Raw genomic sequence first — 20,137 nt, forward strand, 5'->3', positions numbered from 1 at the left:
CACTCACTTATGATGGCACAATCACCACTGCAAATGTTGCTGTCTTGTGACAAATACTGGAAATGTCTTTCTAGAAACACCACAGGTGGCACAGTTATCGCTAGAAATGACATTTACGTCTTGTTCAGATGAATAGTTTTATCGGCCAAATCATGCCTGAAGATGCTACCAACGTCTTATAAAAAAAAAAAAAACACACAAAAAACAAAACACTTGGTTTTGGTGGTACATTCCTAGTTTAAATACTGCTGATGTCCCAAGCTACAACACCCCCTTTGGTTGTATATCACAACTGGCAATGTTGCTAATGTCTTGCAAAAAAACATTCAGTTTTGGTGCCACAAATGCAGCTGGAATGGCTGAGAATGTCTAACTAAAAACATCCTGATTTGGAGGCACAATTGTCGCTGGAAATGCAGCTGACGTCCGAATTAAAGTACAGCTGTCTTGCTAAAAACATCCTGCTTTGGTGGTACAATCTCAGCTGAAAATAAAAACAAACTATTTTGGTGGTACAAACATGGCTGAAAATAACACTGTTGTCTTACAAACAAACACCATGATTTGGTGGCACTAACGCTGCTGGAAACTGAATGTCCTGTTAAAAAAAACACACACTTTTGGTTACTAAAAATCATCCAGTTTTGGTGGCACAATCAAGCTAGAAATGCAGCTGATATCTCACTAAAAGGTTTTGGTGGCACAAAAGCCAATGGAAATACTAGTGATGCTCGCTAAAAAAAACACCAAGATTTGGTGACACAATCACCACAAATGCCGCTGTCTTGGGAAAAATACTCATCGTGGCTGTTAATGTCTCAGAAAATCAACTTATTTTCTTGTTTGTTTGTTTCCTCTCGCCTAGGTGTCACACCATCCACCATCCCCTGGCAACTGGGCTGTTCAGACTCCCATTTCTTCGAGTATCTCGGAGTAGAAAATCACTTCTAATTGTGCACTCATTCTTGGAGTGATGCATATTTGGTCGTATTTTTAGGCTCAGGAGTAAAAACATTTTATCAACTTTCTTAACCTGGGAAATGAGTCATATTCCTGCCAATATTCAAGAGATCTCCAGAGGTGTCCTAACCTGTTAGGAGTTGCCAGGAGAGTGCTGTCAGGCTGAGAAATATGCGGGCACATTCCACGGGAGGAGAGATGTTTTGGGAAACGCTCGGATGAAAATCAGCTTATTAAAAAAATGCAATTTTGACAGAAATTGAATTTTTTTTTGCAACTGACCTTGTGTGGGATGGGAAAGCTCCATCATTGATGGGAACACAAGGGATTCTGCACAAACCAAGAACCCTGTAACCTTACAGTTTTTGGCAAAAGGCAGAATGCAGCTTTGTGACAGTAGTGAGTTTGATCCGTCATAACCAACAAGTTTGATGTCAAGACATTTTAAATCATGCAGATTTTTTTCCCCAGCAGCGGGTTGTAAGTCATGGAAAAGCAGTGCTGGCTATAATAGGCAGAATAAAACGATTAAAGCTGACCATGTGGACTACAACTGATGGATGGAAAGACGAACAGACAGATGGACAGAACGGAAGACTGATGGATGGACGAAGGCAGGGACAGACAGACGGTTATTTGCATAGATGGACAGACGGTTAAATGGATGGATGGATGGACAGACGGATGAATGGTTGGTTGGTTGAATGGATGGATGTCATTTTTTTTAATAAGCTAGATGGATGGATAGTTGAATGATAGATAGATAGATAGATAGATAGATAGATAGATAGATAGATAGATAGATAGATAGATTGATTGATTGAGGCCAGGTGTTTTGGTAACTATTTCCAGAAAGGGAATGTGAGACTCTTCATAAGTCTGGGCCCAAAAGTTTCTGTTACCTGTGATGCTCACACCTGCATTTCCAGCCGACAATAAAAGCGTCCTATCTGATCACTGCCTCAGGCGTCTGAGCTGAGGGTCTGTCTTTGTCAGCGATACAGCCCACTGTCCACTCCTCCATGTCAAGTAGAAAGTCAGACAAATCAGATCCGTATCATCTGACTTAGCCGTGTCCTTATCGTGATCCTCATGCTGTTGTTCCACTAATGCCTCGCCGTTCTCCGTGCTGGGTCTCGCCCCAGCACTACTAATGTTTGTTCTTCAGGGGTTTGGTTTTACTCAGATTTGGCGTCCTAAACTGTGCAATTCCTCCCCTCCTAATCTCCGAAACATGACTGCTATCTGATTCCCACCAAAAGCCACTTAGACGGACTTACACGGGTCTGCTTTGCTTGGCAGATGGCAGACGGATGAGCTTTTTTTCTTAGCAGTTAACTTGGAAAAAAGAATAAGATCTTAGTAATTTGAGCCCTCGACTGGAGTGGTCAAAGAAAATAGGCCTTGATTACAAAGCTATATGGTATCCAGAACAATGGGGACATGAATTAGATGGACGGCTTTACTCTCTTAACAAAAACAGAGAAGGGGAATAGAGTTTATGGTTCATACACAACATGTGGTGGCATATTTTATTCTGTATAGATCAGCAGACCAACGCTCTCAGCGGTAGTCATAAAGGTTACACAATGCTTTTTCAAAAAAAATACCATATGATAAAAGTTGCTGTAATGTTTTTTTGTTTGTTTTATTCCAAAGTGACGTCCAAAGAGATGGAGAATAGGGATGACGATGACAAAGGTTTGTAAAATAGTGCAGCGTGAATGGAGCGTGGGAGGATCACGCCTGCATGTCCGTGGTAAACACCCGGCTGCTCGTGGCAGAATAGGGAAGCAGATGGGTCACAGAGAGAAACATATCAGTGTGTGGAGTGACATCCGGAGATCATTACATCCAATCAGAGCAGCGCAGGAAGTGCAGACCGATTGAGATTGATGGCACCAGACTGCTGCCTTACAGCTTTGAATAAATGAGGAGAAGAAAACAGGGCAACAGAACAACAAAACCACAGTGTCCTCTCCATTTCTCACCCATAGAGAGAAAAATGCCCTCTCTGTTCTCGTTTCAATGTGCGGCATTGTTTGTGTGTGTGTGTGTGTGTGTGTGTGTGTGTGTGTGTGTGTGTGTGTGTGTGTTGATGTACAAGCTTGTGTGCAGTTTGTGTATGTGTGGTAGTTAGGAGCAAGAAAGCAGAGGGAGGGGAAGTGAGACGAAGACAGTTCCTAAGCAATGGTTTCTTTTTTCTCAATGTTGTTGAGTTTATGTTACAGATAAACAGCCTGTGCAACAGCGCAGGACAGCGCAGACACAAACAAATGACTGTTTAAAGGGGCATCGATGTATGTTATTAAGATGTATTTTTTTATGTGCCCACAGAGAGAAAAGAATCACCACATGCAGGGAAAACACATGGAATTCTTTATCCGTTAAAGTGATATATTTCAACAGTTTGGTATTTAATACCTCATTTTCTCTCTCTTTTTAAAAAAAAATGATTAATTTGTTCCCGATGTCATGTTGTTGTTTTCTGGTGGTGGTATTGTTATTCTGTTTCTTTATATGCATGTTTGTCCTTTTGTCCTTGCGTAAGAAAAACAAAACATTAATTACTGTTTTGTGGTTGATTAAAAGCACTTATTATTTAATCATAATAGATTATTGTCAATGTTACTTGTGTCTACGACTGCAGTTTTCATTGGTACATGTGGTATTGCCCAAGAAAAATGCCATATTTTTTATTGTACACAAGGGACGCATTTTGCTTACGGTATATCATAATTCTGACATCATCTCACGCCAAATTTGGAATTTGGCGAACATACTAGAACATGTCTTGTTGTATTTGGAAGCTTTTATTGGTAATTTTCTATGGGAGAAAGTTTTGAAAATGCTGACATTAAGGAAACATGGAATATTGGCTATTAGAGACAGTTACTAGACAGAGTGTATCAGGTGTTCCAATACAAACAGTATGAGGAATATAAAGTATTTTTAAACTATTAAAGCGTGTAAAGTACAAACACAAAAATACAGGTATGAACTAAAAAAACTGAAGCTGTTTTTTTTTGGGGGGGGGGGTTATTTAGTGATGCAATACATTATAAAACAAGTGAAGACATTATGTGAGACATGACATTATATGTATACACTTAGGATGGCAAAGACTTGACAAGACAGAAAGGAGCATGAACTAAGGCCATATTGTGTGACATATCTCTGTTGGCTCCAACCAGCTAAGTGTTAACAGTTCCTGCAGAGAGCTATTGTGCTGGTGTGTGGTGCGGTGAAGTTAACACAAACTGATAAACTAGAAGGTTAAATCTGTAGTGGACCATTGTGGAGAGGTCAAGGCTGGCTTGTGTTTTTTCCTGTGCAAATGTTCAGCATTTTGGCTCACACAAGTACCTATCTGTTGTAAGTCTAACTGAAAACTAAATGTGTCTTCCTGCTGAACTGATTTCATATTTTCTTGACTCGCTGACAAATAATTGACCCTGATGGTAGCTGCAGAATTTTAGAAAGTACATGGTGAAGGACAAGGTCATAAAAAGGAAAGGCCATTTTTTTTGTCAAATACGACTGTTACTCTCGTGCACTTTACCACATACTTTTGGCAGCGTTTCAGAGACACATAGAAGACTGCTTAGTGTAATGGCTGCTAATGGAGACCTCTAAGAGCAAATTTGCGAGTCAATTTGGCTAGATGCATTTTTTATTCATCCTAGAGCAAGTCAAATGGACGCAATATGAAGTAAAAAAAAACGATCATTATAAACAACTCAAAAATATACATATCATGTACAACTGCTGTAACAAAGTGAGAGCAGAGTGCACGCTGAAGCCGTCATTTGCACAGTTTAATTAAGAGAAGTTAACAACAGTTCACTGTAGTCTGTGACTTCATCACAAAGTTTCATTGTTTCTGATGCAGATTTTTTCTTCTTTTTTGTAATATACTGCTTTACAAGAGTTGCAAGCACAAATGGGTTTTTCCAACTTACTTTTAAACAAGTTGCATGCTTTTTTTATGGTTCTAATCTTCTGAGGGTGGTACTTTGTTCTGAAGCACTTAATTACTTGACATCGTGGCATTAGCAAGTCATTCCTTTTGTCTTTCTGACACTTTTCAGAAGATTAAATGAGTGATAAGATTTATTTCTGTTCATTTGCCTATATAGAACATGAGTAAACTCATGTGCTTTTCTTAAGGCCTTAATGGACGACAACAGGTTTTATTTTTAGACGCCGCCATTAAACACACTCTCCAATCAGTGCAAACAGTGAGAAAACAGCACAGCATTTTGATTTGGTCATTACGGCGACAGACTGAGCGCTCGCGTGTGAACCTTAAATGCATCCGAGCCCTTGGTGTACAAAACTACTATAACTGCTCCAACCACGCATTCTAATAACAGATCTGATCAACGGGGGACATGCACATCCAAACCTATCAGGCCTCCTCCAGCGCTTGAGAGCAGACCAGCAGCTTGTGTTGGAGAGTAGATGTCTATCTATAATCAATACACCACAATCTGGCCTTATCTCTCTCTCTGATATGCTGCACAGCCACTTTTCCACACCCTCCAATGTCCTCCGGCATCGCATCTGAGAACGCTGACAGCAATTATGGATTGCCACCTTTTTCCAATAAGCCAAAAGTCAGTGTAGCTGGGCAACAGTCAAAGATTCTAAATTTGGTGAAATAACTTTTTTCAAGGAAAGAAAAAGAGAGGAACAACAAAAAACACAGCAAAGCCTATTATTTTCTCCCAAATATCACACGCTACAGCAGGCATGGCAGCCTTCTCTTGCAGTATTGCACCCTTCATCAACCACTAGTTTAACTAAGAATGATTCCCGCATCATGTTGTCTCTTCTCCTGCTGTGGTTTTGTCCCTGTTGAGTTGCCCCCCCCCAACAGGCAGGTGACCTCAAAAAAAGCACTGCCCAAGGCTTCCAAGAAAAAGATGCCTCCTCCTGTCTGACAGCGCCCCACATCCACCTCTGCTCCCAACACATTTAGTTTAACACTTTCAGAAAAGGCACGTTTACCTTCAGAGAGGTCTGTACGGACTGTCCATTGTTCGAACCGCTCATGATTCCACAGCCCCAATTGTCTGAAAATTGCCCCAATATTCCCAAAGTGTACCACTGGACCTAAAGCCCACTGGTCCGATAAGTTGCTAGTCCGAAAACAAAGACACATTGCTCTGAAGGGCCAGTTTTACAGAAAATAGTCCACATGCTCCTCCAAACAGAAGCATATGGCTAAATGTTCAACACATTCTCACCCTAACTGGTCACACATATTGCAGTGTGATGTAAGATGTAGAATAAAAACATCACATTCAGACAGGACGCAAACGCCAGACTGCCGAAAAAAACGTCAAAGCGGGCATATTTGCAATACCTTCATCCCAAGTCTTCACTTGGCAAAAAACACACATGGCACATGGCAACCAATGCCAGGACGTCAACAAACAAACAGGATATTAAAGATGGTTAGGTTTAGCCAACCAAGGCACATGGTAAAGTGTAGGAAAAAAACCATCACATTCAGACGGGAAGTAAACACGGCGAGCGAGTCATTGCACTCTTTATATTATGTTATGTTGGTCTGTCCAGCCGCAACTTTACCTCACACCATCATGCAAAAGGTGGTTTTTGGCATCACAATGTTACACAAAAAGCACCGTCAAATCGTCAGTATTTTACAAATTCAGTATGAGAACAGTTTGGTATTTGACAACTTCAGAATGACAATTTGCTGCAATATCACACACTACAGCACGTCTGGCAGCCCTCTCTTGCAGTTTTGCACCCTTCATCAACCACTAGTTTAACTAAGAATGATTCCCCCATCATGTTGTCTCTCCTGCTGTGGATTTGTCCCTGTTGAGTTGCTCCCCCCAACAGGCTGGTGACCTCAGAGCGAGCGCTGCCCAAGGCTCCCAAAGAAAAAGATGCCTCCTCCTGTCTGAGGGCGCCCCACACCCACCCACTACCTCTGCTCCACTTTGAGGATGTCACTGCCCCGTTTCTCTACGCCCTGGGGCCTACAGGGGCCAGTGATTTACAGATCTCCATATGGCCAGGCCTTTAAGGGAACATCTGATAGACAGGATGTTTTTCTTGCATGTCATTTCACCCTTTCAATGCAGGCTATATTATATTCGCAATGCGCTGACCTCTACGACACACTGCATATGGTACCTGAGGCATAATCTCTCCGTTTTTGACACGGCAAGGCTATTTTTCTTATGCAAATACTTGTTTACATGCCCTTTTGTTTCTGACGTTGTTCAGCTTTTATCCCCGGGATTTGGGTTACGTTGCGAGGTCTGCATGGCTACAAGTATCGACAGAGGATGGTGGCACAATAGAGTGATGGCATGGCTGGAAAGAAAAGGAAGAAAAGCAGGGGAGAGGGAAGACAGAGCAGTGCACAGAGTGGAAGGATAGAAGCAGCCCTGCTGGAGGCTCGCCACAGGCTACGTCTGACATCCCTCTCTCTGACGGACTGATGAGATTACCCTGACATTTTTTCCTTCAAACTTAAATTGCATTACCACGAGGATCTTATGTTAGGCAGATCTCCATATTATTCTCAAGGGATTTGGGTTCCATTTTGCTCCCTGCTTCATTCTGTTCTCTCCTTTTTCACTCACACTCAGAGGGATGAAATCTTCTTTACAGCCTTGCATGTATTATCCTTTGGCAAGACTACATGGATCCCATTTCAGAGACGTGGCTGAATGTTCGCCACCATATATCACGATAACGCAGCGCTCCTTCGCCCAGGCCCAACTGGAATGATGCAGGTCACCGTGGCTGCAACTGAACTGTGACATTTGATTAGTCAACTATCCTTGCATGGTGGACTGTTAACAGAATGAACTAACCAAGCAGTTCAGCCTTAGGGTCATTGATAATTAAAGATAACCCATTTAAAAAGCAAATCCAAACACAGACCATGAACTATACAGATTGGGGTCATGAAAGCATGTTTTTTTATGCCTCTAATTTACATTCAACCTTTGCATCTCACCAGCAGTTTCACCTTGACATTTAAGGTTAACTGACAAATTAGGGTGCAGTTTTTTTTGGGGGGGGGGGGGGGGTTGTGTGTGTACTGGGCGTCTGTGTTCCACCACCAAGAGTCTCTCTTCGCTGTGCTGCATAGCGTAATGGTCTCAATTAGTCTAAAAGTCACCGTGGGTAATAATTCACCTCTCTCAGGCTTCATTTCCTCAGATTCAAGTCAAGCATAGCACAGGAAATGACACTTCAGGAGCTTTTAAAAAATGATGAGGACAAGCGGAGCGATCAGGGCGGTAAATCAGGTGAGTGACTCGCGGATGGCGACAGCATGAGGTGGCGGCGGAGGCTGTCAGTCGCCGCAGTGACATGTTCATCAAGGCGCAGGTGACATCACTCAATCACTGTATCAGTCAGCAGAAAGAGTGGTCAGTGGCATCAAACACAGATCTCATTATTGGGGAGCCTCCTGCAAAAATCAATCACTGACATTTTGGCTCATTTAAAAAATGAATGTTTTTGGGGGTACGTCCACATAAAGATATTGGTATAACACTATATATATTATGATTCACAAGATGCTTTTACTTGCATTTTGTTTGCTTTCATTGGCATTTTTCACTGTTGATGTTGTCTTCTCTGCTTATAATGTTTTGTCTGGTTTCAGTGTTGTTTTGTCTACTTTTGATGCTCTTATGTCTACTTGAAATCTTGTTTTGTATGCTTTAAATGTTGTTTTGTCTCGTTTCAGTGTTGTTTTGTCTACTCTAGATTTAGTTTTGTCTGGTCTTTAATGTTGTATTCTCTGCTTGAATTGTTTTGTCTGATTTAAATGCTGTTTTGTCTGCTTTAGTTCTGTCTGCCTTAAATGTTGTTTAGTCTGCTTTACATGTTATTTTGTCTACTTTTAATGCTGTTATGTCTACTTCAAATGTTGTTTTGTCTGCTTTAAATTTAATTTTGTCTGCTTTAAATGTTTTGTCTGCATTAAATGTTGTTTGCTTCCAGTGTTGTTTTATCTGCGCTAAATGTTTTTTTCGTGTTCATTGTTGTTTATTTTGTTTTGTCTGCTTTAAATGTTGTTTTGTCAGCGTTTTGTGTTGTTTTGTCTACTGTAAATCTTGCTTCATCAGCTTTAAATTTCTGTTTTAATGTTGTGTCTGCTTTAAACGTTTTGTCTGCTTGTAGTGTTTTGAGGCTGTCAGTTACCGCGGTGACATGTTCATCAAGGTGACATCACTCAATCACTGTATCAGTCAGCGGAAAGAGTGGTCAGTGGCATCAAACACTGATCTCTTTATTGGAGAGCCTCCTGCGAAAATCAATCACTGACAGTTTGGCTCATTTGAGAAAATGAATGTTTTGGGGGAACGTCCACATATAGATATTACTAAGGGTTTAATCTCACACTGTATATTAGGATTCACCCGATAGTATCGTCTGAAACTGAAAAGATTTAGACCACATTGAAGAAACTCTAAACCTCCGATGCCACACAGATAGCTGTAATTCTTTTAGGTAGATCAATCTTCTCCACCTGGGACGCATTTACCCAACCTTTCCTGGCCCGTGACCCCATTTTCAGGTCCCAAAATTCTCATGACCCCAATTAGAGTTGTCAAGTTGTCAAGTGAATTTCACTATGGCACACTTTTGTGTTCTATTTTTCAAGAGTTTAGAAGGAGCGGGAAGTTAATTATGCTAAAATGCTGATTTATTTGATTAAATAATGGTGATTGATTTCACATTTTTCTATTATAATTGTTATAATTGTAATAATTTCCCACATCAGTCACATTTGAAATGTTCTCCTTAAACATTTGAATGGATTGATGTTTAGTCTGCATCGAAGTTTTCCTGCTGTTAGTGTCTGCTATTGGTTTTTTTTTAATAATCTGCATTTAATGTGCATTGTTTCCCTTTAAATGTCAACAGTTTTGCATTTAAATAGTACTTTGACTTATTTTCATGTTGTTATGTCTAATTTATATGTGTATGTCTGCTTTTAGGTACATTTTGTGAGCTTTTATTTGCATTTTTTCTACTGTTAATGTTGTCTTGTCTGCTTGTAATGTTTTTTTGGATGCCTTAAATGTTGCTGTGTCTGCTTTCATTGTTTTTTTTGTCAGCTTTAAATGTTTTGTCCGTTTTTTACGTTCTGTCTGCTTTAATTTTAGTTTTGTCTGCTTTAATTGTTGTTTTGTTTGCATTTAATATTACTATGTCTATTTAAATATCTTGTTACATTGGCTAATAATGTTGTATTGTCTCTTTTACATGGTTGTCTTCTATAAACGCATCTTTGTTTGTGTTTACGGTTTTGTTTTTACTGTGTTGTCTTATGCTTCTAATGCCTGCTTGTTATGTTTCTGATTTTAATGTTGCTGTTTTTGTCTGCATCTTGTCTTGCATGTGTTTTCTAATGTATAACATCAACCTGCCCAGGGACTGAAGATGAGAGGTCTAAAAATCACATTTGATCAATAATGATGTTGGATAATTTGTTTATTTCTGATAAATGTAATAAACTCATATTAAACGCTATCTCAGTGACCCCATTTGACTAGGTTGAGAAACACTGCAGCCTTTCTATTCTTGGTTTAAATAGCTGCTTTATGTAAGCAGAAACATTCATCTTAAACACTTATTGCTGACCCTTTTCTATATGAGTGCATTCTGTAAGTCTGAATACAGCACTTCATATGCTATATGCTGAATGTTGGGTGTCCTTTACCTAATACACTGTTAATTACACCTTGAAAAATGATGATAAATGATATGGCTTGTGTCACATTCCACCATGCTGGCTAGGCAAAACAAAGCAGGGCAGCAGGTATCATGTGCACCTTGTGAAAAGTTCCTGGTAAGCACCCCGGGGACAGGAGATCAGTGGTGACCTTGAGTCCACCGGTGGATAAAGATCTTTTCCATATTCATTCCAATCCGGAAACCATGACTTACCAATCATTAAAAAGCTTATAGATTTGGCATCCCTGGGCCATCTCCATTTATCATGCAGGTAGTGATAATGGCTACTCTGCTTACATGCAACGCTCACACTGTTTTCCATTCAGTTCAACAGAGGAAATAAAACCAGAGAGGAGCAGCTTGCAATTATCACCTTTCATGACGATGCTAATTGCTCTTTGCGTTTTTTGTTTTAAAGAAAAGGATTGATTGGACTGCTTTTACAATTATCGAAAATGATCTTAAGCGACAGAAGCATTACAACACACATTTACCTTTCTGCTAATAACATGTGAACACTTATGATTTTGTTCATAGGTGGACTGTATCATTTAAAGTTCAATGAATGGGGAGTTTTATGCAATGCCTGAAATATACAAGTATCCCTCAGATTTTAGCAGAAAATCCTGGTATGCTCCCTCCAGACATTAAGTCTGGACTGTGAAAGATATGGGAGATTTCTGCTGGTGTCCAATATGCATTTTATTACTGCCTAGAAAATATATAATTTAGCTAGGCTGAATCATTCTACTGCTACATACCTTAACCCTTCGAAACACGGAGCGACCTCACTATACTTGTGCTGCTTTCAAACGCCTTTCGCAAGTATTTAAACCTTTGAACCCTGAGCAAGCTTTTAAAGACATGGGGAAAAAGGCAATGAGCAACTTGGCAAAAAATGTTCCACAAACTGCAAGAAATTAGTAAATTTAGAAAATATATTTTAAAAATATAGGGAAAAAATGTCTAAGGACAAAGAAGAAAAAAGCTATTTGTGCTTTTAGTGTTAACTGTCTTTTACTGCATTTATTACATTAATATTTTTACACACTTAGTTTCTCAGCATACTGTTGTTATTATTTACATATAGTGCTAACTGTTTATTGATACTGTGTCTGGATTTTTATATGCATATTTTTATATACTTGTGCTTGTACTTATTTCTCTCTATGATGGCATCAGAGCGACTGTAATGAACTACAATTTCCCCCGGGGAAGTATTTCTGATTCTGAAATAACAAATGATCAAAATTAAATATTTTAAATTATGTTATGCACTTTTTATTTTTTTAATATGTTTTTCTAATTTTCACATAATTTTCTTGTTTTTTTTTTACTAATTTCTTGCTACATTTTGGGTCATTTCTTCATTTGTTGCTTATTGCAAAATAAATCAAGCCCATTAGCTGTGGGTTTCAAAGGGTTAAATGTCAGGGTGTCGAATGCCTAAATACAATCTGAAATCTGAAATATTTTTTTGGTGCTACCCCAGAAGCCCCAGACGTACAAAGACACAGAAATGATTAATTTCTCATCCTTCCAGACTTTCCAGGAACGCTGAAACCCTTTGAACAAGTTCAATACAGTCAAGTTGTCAGTTTCTTGAGACGAGAGTAGATTGAGGGTAAAGAGCCTCGGGGGTAATGGGATGAAGTCTGTTGCCACATTGTTGCAACATGCGTGGGATTCCCATGGGAGGGCTGGAAATGGAGTCAGGACACCGCTCCTTCCTGACATCTCCGGCCCACGTGCCACCGCCCTCACATCTCTCCCTGTGTGTTTGATGTCCAAATTGAGCTTTGCTTCATCGCCTTCATAGCTGCCTCCCCTCTGTGCTCCTCCTCTCATCGCCTCGCACAGAGGAGATGTTGAAACTACTGTTAAACTAATAAATTGGCTTGCTGATACATACTGCATATGGGGCTGTTTTTGGACCTCTGTTAGATATGGGATGTTATCCAAGCGTATTTCCCACTGCCAAAATGATCATCAGCGGGAAACAATCTATGGAGGCCTGAACCAAATGTTAAAAATGCCTATTTTTTGCTGTTCATTTCAAGCAATACTTCAACCGCAAAATGATCATTATTTTGTTAAGTACTTTCAAGTGTTACGTAAGATTAAAGGTATATATTTCTATAATTTTTAACACTCTCACATGTAAAGCACTTTGAGCTGTAAATAAATGCTTTTACTATAATTATGATTATTAAATTTGTGAGGAAAAGTTTGTTGTTTTTTTGTATACTTTCATGGGGAATTAATTTCCAAAAATTGAGAAAAAAATGAGAAAATTCAGTATTAGATTCAGCTTTAATTAATTCAATGTGCTTTAGTGAAGACTTTCAGTGTTTTAACATCATCTACCAGCAACATCTTCTGCATAAAAACACCAGGTTTTTTGGTCATGAATCGTCAAATGGTCGCAATCAGAACTACTTCAAGTTGGTGAAAAAAAGGGAGGAAATCACTGGAAACTCAAAGCAACACAGGGAAATGACATGCCTCTCAACCTCGCGGGCCTCCTGCTGGCTAAGTAGTCACAGTTTTTGCCTCAAAATTCGCTTCATTGGTCAAATGAGTTTCCACACATTTCACTTTGAAATGAGAACAGCAGAGAGATGGGGCTACTGCTGTTTCTGACACATCATCCTGCTCATCTGTGTCCGCTGCCATTTTTATTACCTCTAAGCAAATACGAATACATAAAAGTCACCTACCACGGCTTTAAACGCACTCACTGATAATTAATGGCGTCTAAGTTGTTTGAAATAGCCATATCGGTCGAACTGGAGTCCGAGCAGGACTTAGTGTCTCTCTCCTCGGCTCACTTAACCCTCCTCTCTGACCCTCTTTGCGAGTGCTGGTCCAGCGCTCGCCGCAGTGTGTTTTGGTGTAGCTGTCGCTCCACTGTGGCACACACTGAGTAGGAACAGGAAGGAGGCGCGAGGATTGGGGGTGGGTGCTGGTAAGACTGTCGGGGTTACGGGGGTAGCTGGAACAGATTGGCTGATATCACACTCTCACCTCCAGGGGATAAAGGACCGGGAGGCATGGTGGGTTTGGACGTGTGTGCACTTGTGTGTGTGTGTGTGACAGCAGGAGCTGGTGGGTGAGTAAGGGATTGTGGGAAATACAAAATCCTCAGATTGCTGAGTTTGGACGCCATGACCCCACACCGACCCCCATTTCCTGTCTCAATTGCCTCAGCATGAGCTGGGCTCCATTTCACAGCACCGCTGTTTCTTCTCGTCCACAATCATGTGGACCCATGTGGGAGTCCATACAGCGGACGTCTCTATCATCGCGAGTAAATAATGACACAGGGTCATTGTGTGATCATGCGTTACAATTTGTGATCCCAGCGTTGTGATCTCTAATGGGATTGACTCCCGCTTTAATGAGTATCACTGTTACAATCAGGCCTCCATGAAAGACCGAAGATTCAATTGACCAACCGTGAATTAAAAGTAAGTTGGGGGCAATTAAAGTGAACGTTTAATTGACATTAAAATACAAATATTACTGTCAGCCATGTGTTACAGTGTAATTGTCCATTACTTTGTTTTCAGGTTCACTGAGCTACATGTCTGACATATGGATGATATCTCGGCATAATGAATGGACGGCCTGTAAGCATCATTATGCATTTATTCATGCTTGCATGTGTCTTAGTGTATAGTTGTGTCTAATTCTGCAATACCTTCCTTTGTGTATATACACAGGTATTACAGCATTAAGAAGAATGTCTCTCTTTCTCTCTTTTATGTGAACGCAGCCATTTAAAGTCAGCCATCACCGACAAAATCACGGGTGACATCTGTAAGGAAATCGCCGCCTTAAAGGGAATCTTTCCACTTCAAAGCCACCCTGTAACATCTATCATCACACACGACCTGAAGGCGCCAGCTGCTTTGTATATTCCTCACTTTCTGTTGTTTTACTTTCATTTCCACACTGGTGAAATATGAATCACACACACATTAAAGGGTCTCCGGTATAGGTTACCCATATATTGGTCACTTTTATGTTTTAAAGACATTGATGTAGCCAATTAAACAAGGCTTGTGCTCCATGTCACAGTGTAGAAATACAGGTGGGGTCGCAATGTTTGATCTTTATTCCAACTCAGGCATCTCAAAATATTTAAATTATGGGTATGAGTAGCTTTTCGGATGTCATAATTAATGCGGGCGAAATCTGGATTTTAACATGTCATTAATTGTCATAAAATTGGCATAACTGGGGACATTATTTCTTTAATTTTTTTTAAATCTACATGTTTTATCATAAAAGTTGGTATAAAAGAATAATATTCCAGGGTTCAAGCCAACACAGATTGTACATAGTTAAAAGCTGCAAAGATAAAGACCTCTGAGAGTTTCAGACACCAGAAAGATAATTAGGTTAATTAACAAAAAGGCTTTGGACATACCCTGAATCATTTACATGCCACATGGGTTACACCTTTCTTCAGCAATGCAACCATCCCCTACAGGTCAAGTACAAAAACATTTGAGTAGCATACTTTGACAGCTTAATTAAAAAGATTCACTGAGTTTGGGAACTGTTGGCACCACCCACAGAACTATTTTAAAATAATTTTACATTTATGGTTCAAAATTCAAAATTGTAATAGAACGTTTTCTGTGAGTTTTGTTATGATAGGACAAACAACTTCTGATTTAAAGTCTAATTTGTGTTAAGCCATGCTGATTTTTTGTTTGCAATTTTAGCACCACCTAGTGGTTGAATTACATGAGCTTATACTTATCTGGACATTTCGTGGAAGTTTTGTGATGACTGGTCCACTGGTTGCAGAGTAAATTTATGTGCTGAGCCACGCCCTTTAAAAGTTAATTGGTAATATCTTCGAAACGCAATGAGATGTCAACAAGTGATGAATTTTGATTAATTGATAAATTAATTATTATTTAAATTATTACAACCTATATTAATTATCAACATAAACTGTGGTACAACTTAGACCTCAGTCAGATGTGCTTTTTTAAAATTTTAAAATTGGGGGAAAATCTAAGCAGACATTAGTGGTTCTTAAGGCAAATTTGTGAAGAGAGTAAAATAGATATCTGTGACAGGTTTTGTGTAAATTGACCTATGCCATGCAATGACATTTCAAAATTTACCTTAATTGTGGCACCCCCTCAGGCTGATTGGAGTCTGTTTTTTTAGCAGTATTCGGTCACAGCTTCCAATCACTGGGGAAAATTTTATGTGTCTATGATGGACAAACTCATAGTAATTGCAAAGACATTTTTGTTAAAAAAAAAGAATTAAACCAGCTCAAAAACAACACAGTTTCAGGCCTTTGGGCTTGGACCCCTAATGATGACCCTGAAAATAGTCATAATACACCAGCTTATCATTTGGCAAGGACAAAAGGGATTTTTGGAAACAGAACCTTAATCCAATGTTGAGCACTTGGAAATCCAAGTAGGTAGGATGAGTGGACTGGGAGCGTATTTAAGTGCCAGACACTGTGGAGTCATCGCACCTGGCAAAGTAATCCTTTAGTCATTAGTACTGACCGACAATGCTATCAGCTCTCCATATTACAGTTAATTTGAGTTATGAGGCGGTAAAATGTATTAGTACTGCGCGTTAAAGAAGGATACAGCTTAGAAAACAACAACAACACAATGATATATGTATGTGCTATTGTAACGATGAAACAGTCCATGTGAATATAATCAAACCACAGAGTGCGCCTCACTGCAGGACCATTAGTGATAGTGAATAACATCCAATCCGGCCAAATTACACCAGGCCTTGATCATGTACTGTTCCTTCAGACAACTCTTTTATTCCGGGCCATTTTTACCATTTCACTCCAGCCTGGTTTGTCACCAACACTGAAGCGCAGCCACATCATGACCCCCGCGCCACCCATAACTCACGCAACAGCCTAAAATACAATTAAGCAGGCACAGAGAGAGGAGCACATCCCCAAATTGCACCACCTATTATGTCACGGCTGTTACCTGCGCAATCACGCTCTCCTGAATTCCATTATGAACAACGGTGGGATCTTATGATGGTGAAAAACATAGTCATTTTCTTGTGCTCTCTCAATCAGTCACAGAGGAGGTTGGAATCAAAAATGTAAAGACAGGAGCCTCTTTTCTATTCCAGTTGCACTCCACAGTCCCTCTAAATCACCCCTAATGGGCTGGTGGAGGGAGCACACTCTGTATCACTGTATCAATCATTCACTCTGTTTTCCTCCTCCTGGAACCATCCACAGGATCACTTTGGTGCTTTAATGAGCCATTACAATTCCTATCAGACAATCTCTGTGCCATGTGTGTGCGTGCATGTGCGCACGGGTTTTGTTTGTACACGAGTGCTCCAACTGTTGTGGACTTACACTCACGCTGATATTAGATTGTCTCCGCAGAGTTTTCAGAGATAGCAGTGATCTCTTGTCTATCTATTTCTCACCCACTTTCTCTGCTGGTTTCGCTCTCTCTCGTGCTGCGCATGACTGTGCATGTGTGTGTGCGGCGGACAGTGGGCACGGGTTATAATTGCATTGCGTTGCCATCCCACTCGGTCTCTACACCCATCTGTCTCTTTAATATCCAGCTAAGCACTCTTGACCTTGAAGCATCCATGACAGCACAGAGCCACATCCACACCACCATATCCATGGCTGACTTCTCCCAGAGACCGCTGAAATGATAGAGTGGGGGGGTGATAGAAAGACAAGGAAAAGAAAAACAAGGTGCAAAATGTTGTCTCTGAGACAAAAGGTGAACAAGGGAACATGATGGATAGGTCCATCCTGTTCAAAAGTTACCATACAGAGGAAAGCACAGTGAATCAGACAAAGAGATGCCTTCAAGGTCACCAGTGAATTCATTTAATTTAAAGCTTTACAAAGGTCGCCCTTGTGGACTTCTTGAGAAAATGTTATTTCAACAGAAAACATGCGAGATTAGCAGGGAGTCGAGGAACCACAAGATATGTTATTTGCCTCCTGGCGTTCCCTTTATGCTCCTCAGAAGGATGGTTCATTCTCGAAGCAGTGCCTTTGGGCTGTCATGATGAATATTTGAGCTAACTCTTTTCACTGTATAATACCAGAGCATATGCCTTTAAGGTACAGCTTGCAATTAGATCTTCAATCTAACCTAAACTTATTTGATTAGATCAGTTAATAATGTTTTACATTCATCTAGGGAGAGTGTGCTGTGCATCTTGATGCCTTATCCGGGAAAAAGTTTGCAGAGCACGAATTAAACAATACACCACTCAGACAATCAGAGGGTACCTATTGTATTATGCCTTGTGGGCAACTGCCATAAGTTTCAAACTTTAAGCAGAGGCTTAATGGGCTGCTTAGAGCAAACAAAGTGGATGACTTTGACACAGGAGACCTCCGGTCACCACTGGTCTTCTTCCACCATATAATTTTGGTTGCCTTTAACCATGACCTTTCCCTTTGTTAAACGAAGTATGTCTTAGCCAAGATATCAGCGTGGTATCAGTGTGGCATCAGGATGGCGATACCAGTCTTCCAGCTGGATGGTCCAATGATTTTGATCTGAAATCTAGATCTACAAACCAACGAGGGCACAAACTGACAGGCATTGGTGTTTTTATAATGTCTCTAGCCCACTGAAATGAATGCCTTTTATATTATTCAAACCAGCTCGAGTGCCTGGATCTGGGTGATTTATGCCTTTTTGAGCAATAGGTTTCCCATCATTTTATGTCAAGAATTATTTGATAAATTGCTATATAATTTGCTGCACACATTCATGCCCCACTTAACTTTTCATCTCGTGCTTGTCTCTCAAAGGGTATTTCATGATAATTAGCAAACATGAGCACGCTAACACACTTAGCATTTTTGCATTGTTATTGTGAGGATGCTAACTTGTTGATTTTAGCATTAGCCAAAGCACCATGGAAGTATTATTAGATCTGGATAACAGATCAAAGATGGCCACTCTTCAGTCCACTGAGAACTGCATGCCTGGCCAAAATGCTTTCATCTCAAGTCATAATATACTACTGCTTTGCACTGGACTTATACGTCAACATATCATACTCTAGGTATCCTTTTCCGTCAGCTATTTATGTTCCAGGATGCCACTATCATGAAGTCAACACAAGCACATGATGGCACTGCACTGTGTGTGGATATGTTTTAGCAATAATAACACCGCGGCCTGCTCTGTCCGGCCGCATTCTTAGCTAATGCCGTATCATGTGCATGCAAAAGATGGCTTTTAGCATTGGGATCATATGTCAAAAGCGCTATCAACAACTTTGGAATGAGAATGAGCTGGCCTGGCACATTCGCCAAAAACATGCTGCCTGCTAGCTCCTGCTCACCATTTTGGGAATCATTGGAAAGGCGAATGAATGACTGACCTTACACTGCTTCTGATTGGCTTACCCTAAGATTCCTACCCTAACGCTAACCAACCCCATTCCTCCTGCCTACAACTTTGCAACCAACGAAGGCAACAAGTACTAGCCACTTAAAGGAAGAGTGGATGTGTTATTCCTTCATTATACCCAGATTCATAATTTTGCTACCTTGGTCCATGGACGTTACCTTGTGATTACCTCATGGATCTTTAAATCACTTTTCTCAACTTGGTACCACAAGTATACTCTAATACCACTAGGAAAATATGGAATCAAGGCTTGGTGGCATTCCTGGGAGCCTGTGAAGTACAGTCTCATATCATTACTAGTGTGGCTGTAGACTCTGAATCATAGTGTTATTCTAACAATGACAACAGCCTTTGCCTATCCTCAAACAAGTACCAATGGTAGCCTAAATGTAGCCAAACCTTAACCACAGAGGTAGCAGATAAAAAAATGGTATATATTTAATTTTTGCACTAATCGTTTGAAACTCTCTTTGAGGGCACTGACAAACGATGTAGTCCTGCTTCATAAGGGTCATTTTAGAAGGCAACAACAAACACCGCTTTGTCTTTCAGGTTTTAGGACTCGTTGAGGAAAATAGCCACCTGAGATTTGATCAAACAACCCTTGATCTCTTTCTATGACCAATAGGCCTGCTCTGCTGGCTCTGCTATAATCAAAATAACAGGAATAACATCCTTGTACAATAGGTCTCAGCGCCCTCTTATCAACTCAATGTCATACATAAAGGATAAGGATAATTCTGGGCCAATCTGGCATTTCAGGTGTACTATAGTAGGATGACTTATTAAGAAAATGTTAACTCCCTGCAGCATGGTTATCTTTATTGAGAAACAAAGGATTAGTAACATGATTGATGGGCCTTGTCTCCTAGGGATTATGCTGTAGAGCACCACTAATTGCTCTCTCTCGCTCCCTCCTCCTCTATTTATCTCCCTCTTTCTGTCTCATTCCATCCACATCCCAGCCCATGGCCAATGCAATACACTTTTAGCTATCA

At 40.2% G+C, this 20,137-nt stretch overlaps 1 protein-coding gene across 1 annotated transcript in view; it reads right to left on the bottom strand.

Annotated features, from left to right (window-relative positions):
• LOC121960680 (cadherin-20-like) overlaps positions 1-20,137 on the bottom strand; it is a 656,497-nt gene that overhangs the window by 617,657 nt on the left and 18,703 nt on the right. The window lies entirely within an intron of this gene.

Source organism: Plectropomus leopardus, chromosome 21, assembly GCF_008729295.1.
Source record: "Plectropomus leopardus isolate mb chromosome 21, YSFRI_Pleo_2.0, whole genome shotgun sequence".
NCBI classification, from domain to species: domain Eukaryota; kingdom Metazoa; phylum Chordata; class Actinopteri; order Perciformes; family Serranidae; genus Plectropomus; species Plectropomus leopardus.